The sequence below is a fragment of the Tamandua tetradactyla genome, chromosome 5, assembly GCF_023851605.1.
Source record: "Tamandua tetradactyla isolate mTamTet1 chromosome 5, mTamTet1.pri, whole genome shotgun sequence".
NCBI classification, from domain to species: domain Eukaryota; kingdom Metazoa; phylum Chordata; class Mammalia; order Pilosa; family Myrmecophagidae; genus Tamandua; species Tamandua tetradactyla.
Window position 1 is genome coordinate 67031661 of NC_135331.1, and position 13071 is coordinate 67044731.

General features: G+C 35.7%; 1 protein-coding gene across 3 annotated transcripts in view; it reads left to right on the forward strand.

Moving 5' to 3' along the window:
- LRRIQ4 (leucine rich repeats and IQ motif containing 4) overlaps positions 1 to 13071 on the forward strand; it is a 47608-nt gene that overhangs the window by 11635 nt on the left and 22902 nt on the right. The gene's annotated exons all lie outside the window — the stretch shown is intronic.

Below are 13071 nucleotides of genomic sequence, written 5' to 3' on the forward strand. Positions count from 1 at the left end.
CTCTTTGACCTCTGATATTCTGATTAGTAAGTGTCTTGGAGAACGTCTATTTGGATCTATTCTCTTTGGGGTATGCTGCACTTCTTGGATCTATAATTTTAGATCTTTCATAAGAGTTGGGAAATTTTCAGTGATAATTTCCTCCATTAGTTTTTCTCCTCCTTTTCCCTTCTCTCCTCCTTCTGGGACACCCACAACACATATATTTGTGCACTTCATATTGTCCTTCAATTCCCTGAGTCTCTGCTCACTTGTTCCCATTTTTTTCCTTATATTTTCCTTTGCTTGTCAGATTTCAGATTTTCCATCCTCCAGTTCAGTAATCCTATTTTCTGTCTCTAGAAATCTACCATTGTAGGTTTCCATTGTTTTTTTCATCTCTTCTATCATGCCTATCATCCCCATAAGTTCTGTGATTTTTTTTTCAGATTTTCGATTTCTTCTTTTTGTTCATTCCTTGCCTTTATATCCTCCCTCAATTCATTGATTTGTTTTTTGATGAGGTTTTCCATGTCTGTTTGTATATTCTGAATTAATTGTTTCAGCTCCTGCATCTCATTTGAATTGCTCTTTGACTGGGCCATATCCTCAGTTTTCCTAGTGTGATTTGTTATTTTTTGCTGGTGTCTAGGCACTTAATTACCTTAATTAGTTTATTCTGGAAATTGCTTGCACTTCTTTTACCTAGTGTTTTCTTGCTGGATGAATTTGTTGTCTATCTGTTCTTTGACATTCAGTTCAGCTTTATCTGAACTTCTAGCTTAAGTTTTGTTTAACAGAGGAGAATTTTTCAGTTCTTGTTTTCTTGTTTCTTGCCCCACATTTTTGGTGCCTTTCCCCCCACACACACACTTAGGAGGCTCTCCTTAGGTATTATAGACCCCAGCCATATTTTCCCAGACCAAACTGTCCTCCTACCAGGAGGAAAGAGCCACCTACGTCGGTTTTCCCTGAGGGTGAGACCCAGCAGGTTGAAAGACTTTCCTGTGAAGTCTCTGGACTCTGTTTTTCTTATCCTTCCCAGTTTGTGGTGCTTGTCTGCCTGCAGGTCCCACTAGCATAAGATGATGTAGTACCTTTAACTTTGGCAGACCCTTCCTGCTGAGGGCGTGGTGGAGACAGAGGAGAGGTTTTAGGCTGGTTTTAATGGCTTCAAATTACCAAACCCTGGGGTCTGAATTCCTTGAGGGAGGGATTCCACCTGAGTTGGGCTTCACCCCTCCCCTGGGGAAGGCAGAGGCTCCAGACAAGCCCTCAAATGAGCTTGTTTCTGCCTCTGCGTGGGACAGTTGCAGCCTGAGAAGTCCTGCTGCTGTATGCAAAAGCAGTCAAGCCTCTGTAGAAACACAGCCACAAAAACCTCTGTTTCCTTTTTTTTTTTTCTTTTTCTGTCCGCCCTGCCCCCTTGGCACCAGAGCAAAAATAAGCGACCTTCACTTTGACCAGGTTCACTTGAGCTGGGGGGCCTATTTTTAGTAGTCAAAATTTGTTCTGTCACAATTGGCATTTGGTTGGGCTCAGCCCCTGCTGCTGGTAATGTCTCTTTCCTTTCCCCTCTGGGAAGCAGCCTGTGGGGGAGGGGCACTGGCCACCGCGGCTTGGAGAACTCACGGTTCTGCAGGGGCTCGCAGCTGGTCCAGCTGGTCCAGACTGGGGTATGCTGTGTGTTTGGTTACTGAAGTGGCCCCAGGAGCTGTTCTGTACTGTTTCTGGTTATTTAGTTTTTGTTCTGGAGGACGAACTAAAATGTGCACATTGTTAAGCCGCCATCTTGGCCCGAAGGTCTGTGAGTGCTTTTTATAAAATCTCCAATAATAGAGATCAAGGCCCATCATAATCCAATTGGGCCACACCTTAACTAAAAACAACATCTTCAGAAGGTCCTCTTCACTGTGGGTTCACATTCATGGGACACAGGTTAAGATTAAGAACATGTGTTACATAATTCAATCTACCACACTCATCATGCAAAATAATAGTTTGAACCATCAAATTCTTCAAAACATATTTGGGGGGCTATACATGACTAGATTTGTAGTTTGTTGGTGTGGACAGGAGATGAATGAATAATCGAAACATTTTTGAAAACAGATGAAATGCCACTTTTGAGGCTCTTTCAAGAGAACAGGTCCTGAGAACCTATTTCAGATCAATGATTTAGAGAGAGTGAGGATGAGGGCAGGCACTGCTCGGCACAAGGACAAATCATTCTGGTGAAGAGATATTTGGGCAAGGCCTGTTACATCCTTAGGTGACTGCACAGAGGTTTTCATAGGACAGCTTCATAAAACTTCACTCTACAAACCTTGCAGGGCTCATGATCTAATACGTATTTTTGTTTTCCTTCTCCTATTTCTTTTAAGAAGAAAACGTTATCAAGGATTTCAATATCCCAGACTCTGCTTTTATTCCTGGCTGAGCCTGTGAGAGCCCCTACTCCCTGCCCCAAATCTCAGTTGCTTGCTTATAAAATTATTTCCCCTGGAGTATGAGGTCTATACGGGACTTCACCTCAGTACCACCTGAGAGGGGATGTGAACATTTTTCCAGGGATTTTATAGTTTCCCAGAAGTTTTTATTTCAATAGAGAGTAGTGTGACCATGACATGATTCTCCAATCATAAATCTATTCTGCCTACTTTTAGCCTGTCTGTGACCCAATGGTATACTGTTAGTGGAAAAAGATCTCACAGGTGAAGTTTTTTGGTTTTGGGGATTTTTTTCGTGCATGGTCCGGGAATCCAACCCTGGTCTCCCTCATGGAAGGCGAGCATTCCACCACTGAACCACCCGGGTACCCACAGGTGAAGTTTTAAGCAAAATCTTGAAGTTTATTTTAACTGGAAGTGGTTATTTACACAACTGGAAATCGTTACTTACACAATCAGAGAGACTTATACACCACATTATTATAGTTTGTGTATAGCAGCATTCAGAGCAAATTTGAGAGGGTTGATCAGTTTCCTAAGTGGTTTTTTTCAGGCGTTAGAATTACACAGAGGACTGGTTATTGAATAGCAGGACCCTGCTTCCTTGAAATGAGCATGCAACAATTATGTTGCTTTGAAACCCCACGGTAACATTGGATTATAATAATAAATTAATCTGATGACATTCACGTAGCAGTCCCTAGAAAAAAATGGCCAATTAGGAAGAAAACTTCCCAATTTATTGACTGTAGCTGAATTACCAGCAGAGCTATTATAAATCCTGCCTTTATGATCTACTTTTATTAAGTCCACTAATGGATGCGCAATATAGATATATATATAGCTTTCACTGGTCTGTCAAACTGATTCCAGACACGTGGGATTTACGGTTAAGGAGAAACAATATATCTGCACACACATTCAGACATTCTAGGTAGGTTTAATCATGGAGCAGGATGTCAGGAGAAATAAATGCTTTTAAGTGCCTGCAAGCTCAGACATCCCGGTGTTAACTTGGGTCGGTGTGGCCAGTCCACATGAATTTCCCCCAGATGACTGCTGAAAGTCTGCAAAAGAAAATCAAGACGGAAACGTCAAACTCTAGGAGAATGATTTTAATAAAAGCCAGGCTTCTTGTAGAAAAAAAAAATGATGTTAAAAACCTAGGAGAGGTCAGGTCAAATTTTCTGCTCTTGCTCCTACTTCCTGTTATATTGAGAAGAACCCTTTTAGTTATTTAGTTTCTTTATCTGTAAAACAGGCGTAAAATAATAGTTTTAAAAATAATAGTCTTCCACCACATAACATTAATGTCTTGAATTTATAAGGTTTCTAAGTCAGATGGAGTGAATCCACCAATTTTGTTCTTATAGTTTGAGATTCTATTTGGCATTTCTAGGTCCTTTGAATTTCCATATAGATTTTAGAATCAGATTGTCAATGTCTACCAAAAAAACAAACAAACAAACTAACTAAGATTTTGACTGACTCTACAGAACAATTTGGGGAGAGTTGACACCTTAACATTACTGTACCTTCTAATGTATACACATAATTTATCTTTCCATTTGTTTAGGTCATCTTTACTTTCCTCTGTACTGTTTGGTAGTTTTCAGTGTAAAGTCCTGCTATGTTTTTTGTTAAATTTATTTCTAGGTATTTGAAGTCATGTGATACTCTTAGGAATGGTATTTTATTTTTATTTTTCAGTTTTTGCTGGTACATGGGAATACAACTAAATTTAAAAACAATTTTTTATTAGAGCAACTGTAAGTTTACAGAAGCATACAAAAAGTACAGAGGTCCCAAGTACACCACTCCCAACACACACGTGGTTTTCCCTATTATTAACATTTTACATTAGAGTGGTACCTCTGTTACAACGTATGAAACAATATTATTATAATTATATTTTTAACCCATAGTTTCCATTAGGTTCCCTTTTTGTGTCATACAGTTTTGTGTTGTTTTGTTTCAAATTCTGGTAACATGTATACAACCTCGAGTGAATCGTTTAGCCACCTTCAAGTCCACCGTTCCGAGGTGTTGGTGCATCCACAATGAAGTTCTGTTACCACCATCCCTTTCCAAAACTTTTCCATCACCCCAAACAGAAACCCTTTCCCAATTAAGCATTAAATACCCATTCCCTGCCTGTACCCCTGACTGTGGTAATTTGTATACTAATTTCTAACTCTATTCTGACTCTATGAATTCTTAACCAAATAAAAGTGAGATCATTCCAGATATTTGCCCTTTTGTAACTGGGGTTGTCTTTTTTTATAGAGTATTTGCCCTTTATTGTTTGGCTTCTTTCTCTTGGAGTAATTATTATATTCACCCATGTTGTTACATGTATCAGTAGTGACTGGTGTATTTTACTTAGCATAATGTTTTCAAGGTTCATCCGTGCTATAGTGTGTAAAACTACTTCATTCCTTTTTATAGCTAAATAATATTACACTGTATGTATCTACCACATTTTATAATACAATTTTTTATATTTAAATTTTGTCTAATGGTCCAGAAAAAATTCACTTATCATAATTATATTCAATTATATCATCTGCAGATAGGGACAGCTTTACCTTTTCCTTTCCAATCGTTTTGCTTTTTATTTCCTTTTCTTGCCTTTCTCCATTGGCTAGAATCTCTAGCACAATGTTGAATAAAGTGTCTTGTCCCCAGCTGTAGGGTGAAATTGTTCAATATTTCACCAAAAATGATGTTACAAATTTTTTTGCATTTACTTTTATCATATTGAGGAAATTATTTTCTATTTTCAGCTTGATGGCAATTTTTAAATCTGAATTGTATAAAGGCTTTTTTGGTATCTATTGTGAAGATCATATATTTCCCCCCTATATTCTGTTAATGTAATAAATCACATGGTTTGAAAAAAAATGACGTGGTTTGATATTTAAATGTTAGATGAATCCTGAATTCCTGGAGTAAACCCCATGCGAACATAAATGTTATCTGTTAGACTTAATTTGACAAAGTTTGTTTAGGATTTTTGCATCTATTTTCAGGAGGAATACCTGTGTATTTCTTGTAATATCATTATCAGGTTTGGGTATCAGAGTTTTGCTGGCTTCTTTAAAATGTTGGAAAGTGTTCCCTCTTCCATATTTTCTGAAGGAATTTGTGAAAGATTGATATTTCTTCCCTAAAAACCTGGTATGCATCCTTAGGACTTCAGCTATTTGGAGCTTTTTACCCTTCCATATAAATTTGATGACTGGCTTTTCCATTTCTGCAAAGAAAGATGTTGGGATTTTAATTGGGATTGCATTGAATCTATAAATTGTTTGGGTAGCACTGACATCTTAATGATATTTAGTATTCCAATCCATGAACACAGAATACTCTTCCTTTTATTTAGGTCTTCTTTAATTTCTTTTATCAATGTTTTTTAGTTTTCTGTGTACAGGTCCTTTAATCCTTTGTTAGTGTATCATAGGTATTTGATTCTTTTAGTTGCTGTTGTGAATTTTTTTTCTGGATTTCGCCTCCCAATTGTTCATTGTTTGTAGATAGAAGCATTACTGATTTGGGGGTGTTGATCTTGTACCCTACCACTCTGCTGAATTGATTTATTAAGCTCTAGGAGCTTTGTTGTAGTTTTTTTCAGGTTTTCTGTATATAGGATAATATCATCTGCAAATTGGGAAAGTTTTACTTCTTCCTTTCCAATTTCCCTTTTATTTCTTTTTCTTGACTAATTGTTCTGGCAAGAACTTCCAGTGTAATGTTGAATAACAATGGTGATAGTGGGCATCCTTGTGTTGCTCCTGATATTAAAGGAAAAGCTTTCAACCTTTCACCGTTAAATGGATGTTAGCAGTGGACCTTTCATAGATGCCCTTTATTATGTTGAGGAATATTCCTTCTCTTCTTAGTTTTCTAAGTGTTTTTTTCAAGAAGGATACTGAATTTGGTCAAATGCCTTTTCTGCATCAATTGAGACGATTGTGTGTTTTTTCCCCTTGTTCTGTCATGTGATAACTTACATTATTTGATTTTCTTAATGTTGACCCAAACTCATATACCAGGGATAAATCTCACTTAATCATGGTATATAATTCTTTTAATATGCTGTTAGATTTGATTTACTAGTGTTTTGTTGAGAATTTTTGCACCTCTGTTTATAAGAGAGATTGATTTATAGTTTTTTCTACTTGTGGCATCTTTATCTGGCTTTGGTATGAGGCTGATGTTGGCTTTGTAGAATGATTCAGGGAATGTTCCTTCCTCTTCAATTTTTTGGAAGTTTGAGCAGAATTGGAATGTGACTTCTTGGACTGTTTGATAGAATTCCCTGTGAAGGTCACGGGCTTTTCTTTGTTGGGAGATTTTTTATTACCTATTTGATCTGTTTACTAGTAATTTGCTTATTGAGATTTTTCTGTTTCTTCTTGAGTCAATGAGTGTAGTTTGTATGCTTTCTAAGGATTTGTCCATTAAACCTCGGTTATCTAATTTATTGGCAAACACTTGTGCATAGTATCCTCTTATAGTCCTTTTATTTCAGCAGGGGCAGTAGTAATGTCTCCTTTCTCATTTCTGGTTTTCATTATTTGTATTCTCTCTTTTTTCTTTGTCAATCTCGTTACGGATTTGTCAGTTTTATTGATCTTTCAAACGAACCAGCGTTTGGTTTTGTTGATTCTCTCTGTTGTTTTATATTTCCTAGTACATTTATCTGCACTCTAATCTTTGTTATTTCCTTCCTTCTGCTCACTGAATTTAGTTTGTGCTTCTTTTTCTAGTTTTTCCAGTTTTTGCGATTAGGTCTCTGATTTGATGTCTTTCTTTTTTTTAATCTAAGCATTTAAAACCATAAATTTGGGTGGGTCATGGTGGCTCAGCAGGCGGCGTTCTCGCCTGTCATGCCAGAGACCCAGGTTCATTTCCTGGTGCCTGCCCATGCAAAAAAAAAACAACTATAAATTTCCTTCTCAGTACTGCCTTTGCTGCATCCTATAAGTTTTGGTATTTTGTGTTTTCATTTTTATTCATCTCAAGATATTTCCTACTTTTGCTTATTTCCTTTTTTATCCATTGGTTGTTTAAGAATATGTTGTCTAATTTCCACATATTTATAAATTTCCCTTTTTTCCATTTTGATTTCTAGCTCTAATCTGTTGTGGTCAGAGAATATACATTGTATGATTTCAGTATTTTTTCCTATATTGAGTCTTGTTTTGTGAACCAACATATGATCTCATCCTGGAGAATGAGCCATGTGCGCTTGGGAACAATGTGTATTCTGTTTTCAATGGTTGCAGTGCTCCATGTGTTTGTTTTGTTAGGTCTAGTTGGTTTAGCGTATCATTCAAGTCCTGTACTTGCTTATTGAACTATTCGTTATTGAGAGTAGTGTGTTAAAGTCTCCTACTATTAATGTAGAATTGTCAACTTCTGCCTTCAAATCTGTCAGTATTTACTTCATATATTTGGGGGCTCTGCTGTTACATATTTGTAACATTATTACATCTTTCTGTTGAATTGTCCCCTTTATCAGTATATAAAGACCATCTTTGTCTCTCATAACTGTTTTTGACTTAAGGTCTATTTTATCTGATGTTAATATATCCACTCCAACTCTCTTTTAATTACTCCTTGCATGGTATATATTTTCTCCATTGTATCTACCTCAACCTATTTGTGTCTTTGACTTTAAAGTGAGTCTTTTACAGACAGTATATAACTGGGTTATGCTTTTTTCATCTATTCTGCCAATCTCTGCTTTTGGGCTGGAGAATTTAATGTATATAGATTTAAAGTCACTATTGATAATACAGGACATTCTTCTGCCATTTTGCTGGTTAGCCTTTATACCTAAAAGCCTTATACCTTTTTGTTCCTCACTTACGTGAAAGCCTACTTTTATTCATTTGCTTTTTTTGTGTCGTTCCATATTGAGTGCCTTCTAACTTCTATCGGGATGTATTTTGTTTTTTTTTTTTTGTCTATTTTCTAATACCATTGATTTGTAACCTCTTCTAGTTCATGTATTAAAGTAATAAATTTCCCCTTAAGCACTGCTTTATTTCACAATTTTTAATTTTTTGTGTCTTTCCATTTTGAAATATTTTCTAATTTCCATTCTTTAATTCATAGGTTTTTAGAAATGTGTTGGCAAATTAATTCCCAAATATTTTCAGATTTTCTAGATGTCTTGTGGGTTTTGATTTCTAGTTTACTTCCATTATGGTCAGTGAATATACTCTATCATTTCAGCTCTTTGAAAATTATTGAGATTTGCTTTATGGACCAGCATAATATCTGTTTTGGTGATGTTTCATGTTTACTTGAAAAGTTACTTTGTGTAATGGTTTATAAATGCTGATTAGGTTGAATCAGTTAATAATGTTCACAACTAAATCCTCAATTGTTTAATTAATTTGTTTGTTTGTTTATGTTCTGCTTGTTTATCAATTACTAAGAGAGGTGTGTTAAAATATCCAACTCTGTGTATTTGCCTATTTCTTTTTTAGTTCTGTGAGTTTTTATTTCATGTATTTTGAAGCTGTGTTATTAGATATATACTAATTTAGGATTGCTATATCTTTCTAATGAGTAACATTTTTATCATTATGAAATGTTTCTCTTAACAGTAATACTCCTTGTTTTAAACTCTACTTTGTTATTAATATAGTCACACCAACTTTCTTAGGATTAGTGTTTGCATGGTGTATGTATATCTATTTCCATTCTGTGCTTTCATATAGGTTATGGATCTTTCTTTTCTTATTCGGTCTCATAATATCTATCTTTTAATTGAGTGTTTAGTCTATTTTCATATAACAGAATTACTTCTAGTTCTCTATTTTTCCCTCTATTCTGTTTCCTTTATCCTCCTTTTCTGCCTTTTTTGGTTGAATCAAGTGTCTTTATTATTTCATTTTATCACCTCTGTTTATACGTCTTTATTTTTAGCTGTTATACTTGAGATTACAATATGCATCTCTAACCTGTCGCAGTCCACCCTGAATTAACATCAGATCACTTCATGAAAAAATGTAAGAACAATGTAAGACTCTACCACAGGATAATTCCACTAGTTTTCCACTTCCTTCCTTTGGGCTATCATAGCCATATATTTACTTCTATATGTGTTATAAGGCCCACAACATATTATTATTATATTTGCTTTAAAAAGTATTTTATGAAAAAATTATTTTATATTTATCCACACATTTCTTCCTTCTGCAGATTGGTGCTGCCATCTGATATTTCCTTTAGACTGGAGAATTTGTGCAAATCTTCTGCTGATGATTTCTCTCATCTTATTTATCCAAACATGCTATTATTTCATCTTCATTTTTGAAGAATATTTTTGCCATACACAGAATTCTAGGTTGGCAGTTGATGTTTGTTTTTCCTTTCAGCACTTTCAGATGTCATTCTATTGAGTTCTGGCTACCATTGTTTCTAATGAGAAGTCAACTATCATTCTCACTGTTGTACGCCTGAAGATAACAGGTTTTTTTTCCTCTGGTTGCTTTAGGATTGTCTCTTTCTCTCTTTTTTTTTTTTGGCACCAGACCCGAACTCTTTCTCTTTTGTTGTTAGCAGTTTGATTTTGATGTACTTTAGCATGACTTTTGGATATGTATTTCTGTAATTACCCTGGGTGGGGTTTATGGATCTTCTCAGATCTATAGGCTGATAATTCCATCAGTTTTGGTAAATTAATTAAAATATTCAGCTAGTGCAGTAAGATTTCTTCTGCTACAGCCACACATTGCTCTCCTAGCAGAATTCAAGTCACATGCATATTGTACCACTTAATGTCATCACATTGGTCTTTGACGTGCTGTCCTGTTTTCATTCTTTTTTCTCTCTGGATAATTTTTTTTTACCTGAAGTTCATTACTTTTGCTTTCTGCTGTGTCTAAGTTGCTGTTAAGACCATTCAATTAATTCTTCATTTCAGATACTGAATTTTTCAGTTCTAGAATCTCCATTTATTTCTTTTGTTTTTTAGAATTTCCAGCTCTCTAAAAGTCTCTATATTTTGCCCATCTTTTCTCAAAATTATTTAACATATTTATACTACATATTTTAAAACTCCTATCCACCTATTCGAACATCTGGAACATTTTTGAGCCTCTTCCAAAAATTGACCATTTTCCCCTTGATTGTGGGTCTTGTTTTCCTGCTGTTTTACATACCCTATATTGTCACTGTATATAAAAGATGGGTAGAGTAAAAAATTGTAATTTTATCTTTTTTTAGAGACAGTAAGTCTGGTGGCAGTTAAATTCTGCTCTTTCTTTCTTTCTTCTCATACTATTTCAGATTTTGAGTAGTTGAACTATTTTTCCAAAAAAAGAGCACACCCTTTTTCCCATTAGATAGCTAGAGTAAGGAGTTGATCTCAGTCTAATCAAGGGCTGAGTTGAGATGCTGCTGGTTTGCAGCTTCAGTTAATTTCAGCTAAAATTTGCTGCAATTTTAAATATTTTGCTTAGGGATCTAAGTCCCTCCCTTCAGCATGGCTTAGCAATCCAAAACATGAATCTACAGGATCTCTCTGTCTCTGGTCTTTAGTTCAACCTGCAACCTCCCCTACAGCCCCTCAGTCAGCTATGGTCTAGTGGGGGGAAATTGGCACTGCATTTAGGGCTCTTCCTGATTCCAGTCTGCTATGCCAGCCTACACATGGCCATGAACATTTGCGCTGGTTTCTCCTGGTCTTAAGAAACTTTCTTTGCCCATGCCTATGGAAGGCTTGCTTCTCGGCCTGCTAGTTCTCCAAACTTGACCAAAAAATAAAGATTCCAGCCATGAAAGTGGCGTACTGATCTCTCCTCACCTTGGAAGACCTGGTCCATGTCTAAGATTTAATTCTTTTAACCTTCTTTGTATCCACTACTTTAAAATGGTTTAAAGAAAAATATAATTAAAAAAAATATGACTTTTCCTAGTGTTTTATCATTGTTATGGTAAGAACTATGATCTTTTGCAGTCTTCTCTACAGCTTACTTGGAAAAAGAACCAAGATAGACCTTTTTTTTTTTAATTGTATTTTTTATTTTTTATTTTTTATTAACAGAAAGAAAAAAAAAGAAATTAACACAACATTTAGAAATCATACCGTTCTACATATGCACTCAGTAATTCTTAACATCATCACATAGATGCATGATCATTGTTTCTTAGTACATTTGCATCGGTTTAGAGGAACTAGCAACACAACAGAAAAAGATATAAAATGTTAATATAAAGAAAAGAAATAAAAGTAGTAATAATAATAAAAAACAACAACAACAAACAAACAAGCAAACAAAAACAAAAAAAACCCTATAGCTCAGATGCAGCTTCATTCAGTGTTTTAACATGATTACTTTACAATTAGGTATTATTGTGCTGTCCATTTTTGAGTTTTTGTATCTAGTCCTGTTGCACAGTCTGTATCCCTTCAGCTTCAATTACCCATTGTCTTACCTGTTTCTAACTCCTGCTGAACTCTGTTACCAATGACATATTTCAAGTTTATTCTCGAATGTCCGTTCACATCAGTGGGAGCATACAGTCCTTTAGTTTTTGGCTGGATTCACTCAGCATAATATTCTCTAGGTCCATCCATGTTATTACATGGTTCATAAGTTTATCTTGTCTTAAAGCTGCATAATATTCCATCGTATGTATATACCACAGTTTGTTTAGCCACTCTTCTGTTGATGGAGATTTTGGCTGTTTCCATCTCTTTGCAATTGTAAACAACGCTGCTATAAACATTGGTGTGCAAATGTCCGTTTGTGTCTTTGCCCTTAAGTCCTTTGAGTAGATACCTAGCAATGGTATTGCTGGGTCATATGGCAATTCTATATTCAGCTTTTTGAGGAACCGCCAAACTGCCTTCCACAGTGGTTGCACCCTTTGACATTCCCACCAACAGTGGATAAGTGTGCCTCTTTCTCCGCATCCTCTCCAGCACTTGTCATTTTCTGTTTTGTTGATAATGGCCATTCTGGTGGGTGTGAGATGATATCTCATTGTGGTTTTGATTTGCATTTCTCTAATGGCCAGGGACATTGAGCATCTCTTCATGTGCCTCTTGGCCATCCGTATTTCTTCTTCTGGTAGGTGTCTGTTCAAGTCTTTTTCCCATTTTGTAATCGGGTTGGCTGTCTTTTTGTTGTTGAGTTGAACAATCTCTTTATAAATTCTGGATACTAGACCTTTATCTGATATGTCGTTTCCAAAGATTGTCTCCCATTGTGTAGGCTGTCTTTCTACTTTCTTGATGAAGTTCTTTGATGCACTAAAGTGTTTAATTTTGAGGAGCTCCCATTTATTTATTTCTTTCTTCAGTGCTCTTGCTTTAGGTTTAAGGTCCATAAAACCGCCTCCAGTTGTAAGATTCGTAAGATATCTCCCTACATTTTCCTCTAACTGTTTTATGGTCTTAGACCTAATGTTTAGATCTTTGATCCATTTTGAGTTAATTTTTGTATAAGGTGTGAGAAAGATAGACATTTTAAAAAACTGAAATTAGACAATCGTTTCATTTCATAGGAGTCACTCTCTTAGGAGAAGGAGGAGTCTACACGTCTCTGGACCAAAAAATGCAAAAGCCCAAATTTTATATTGTGTCATAATTCCAAGTACTAAGTTTAATGAACTA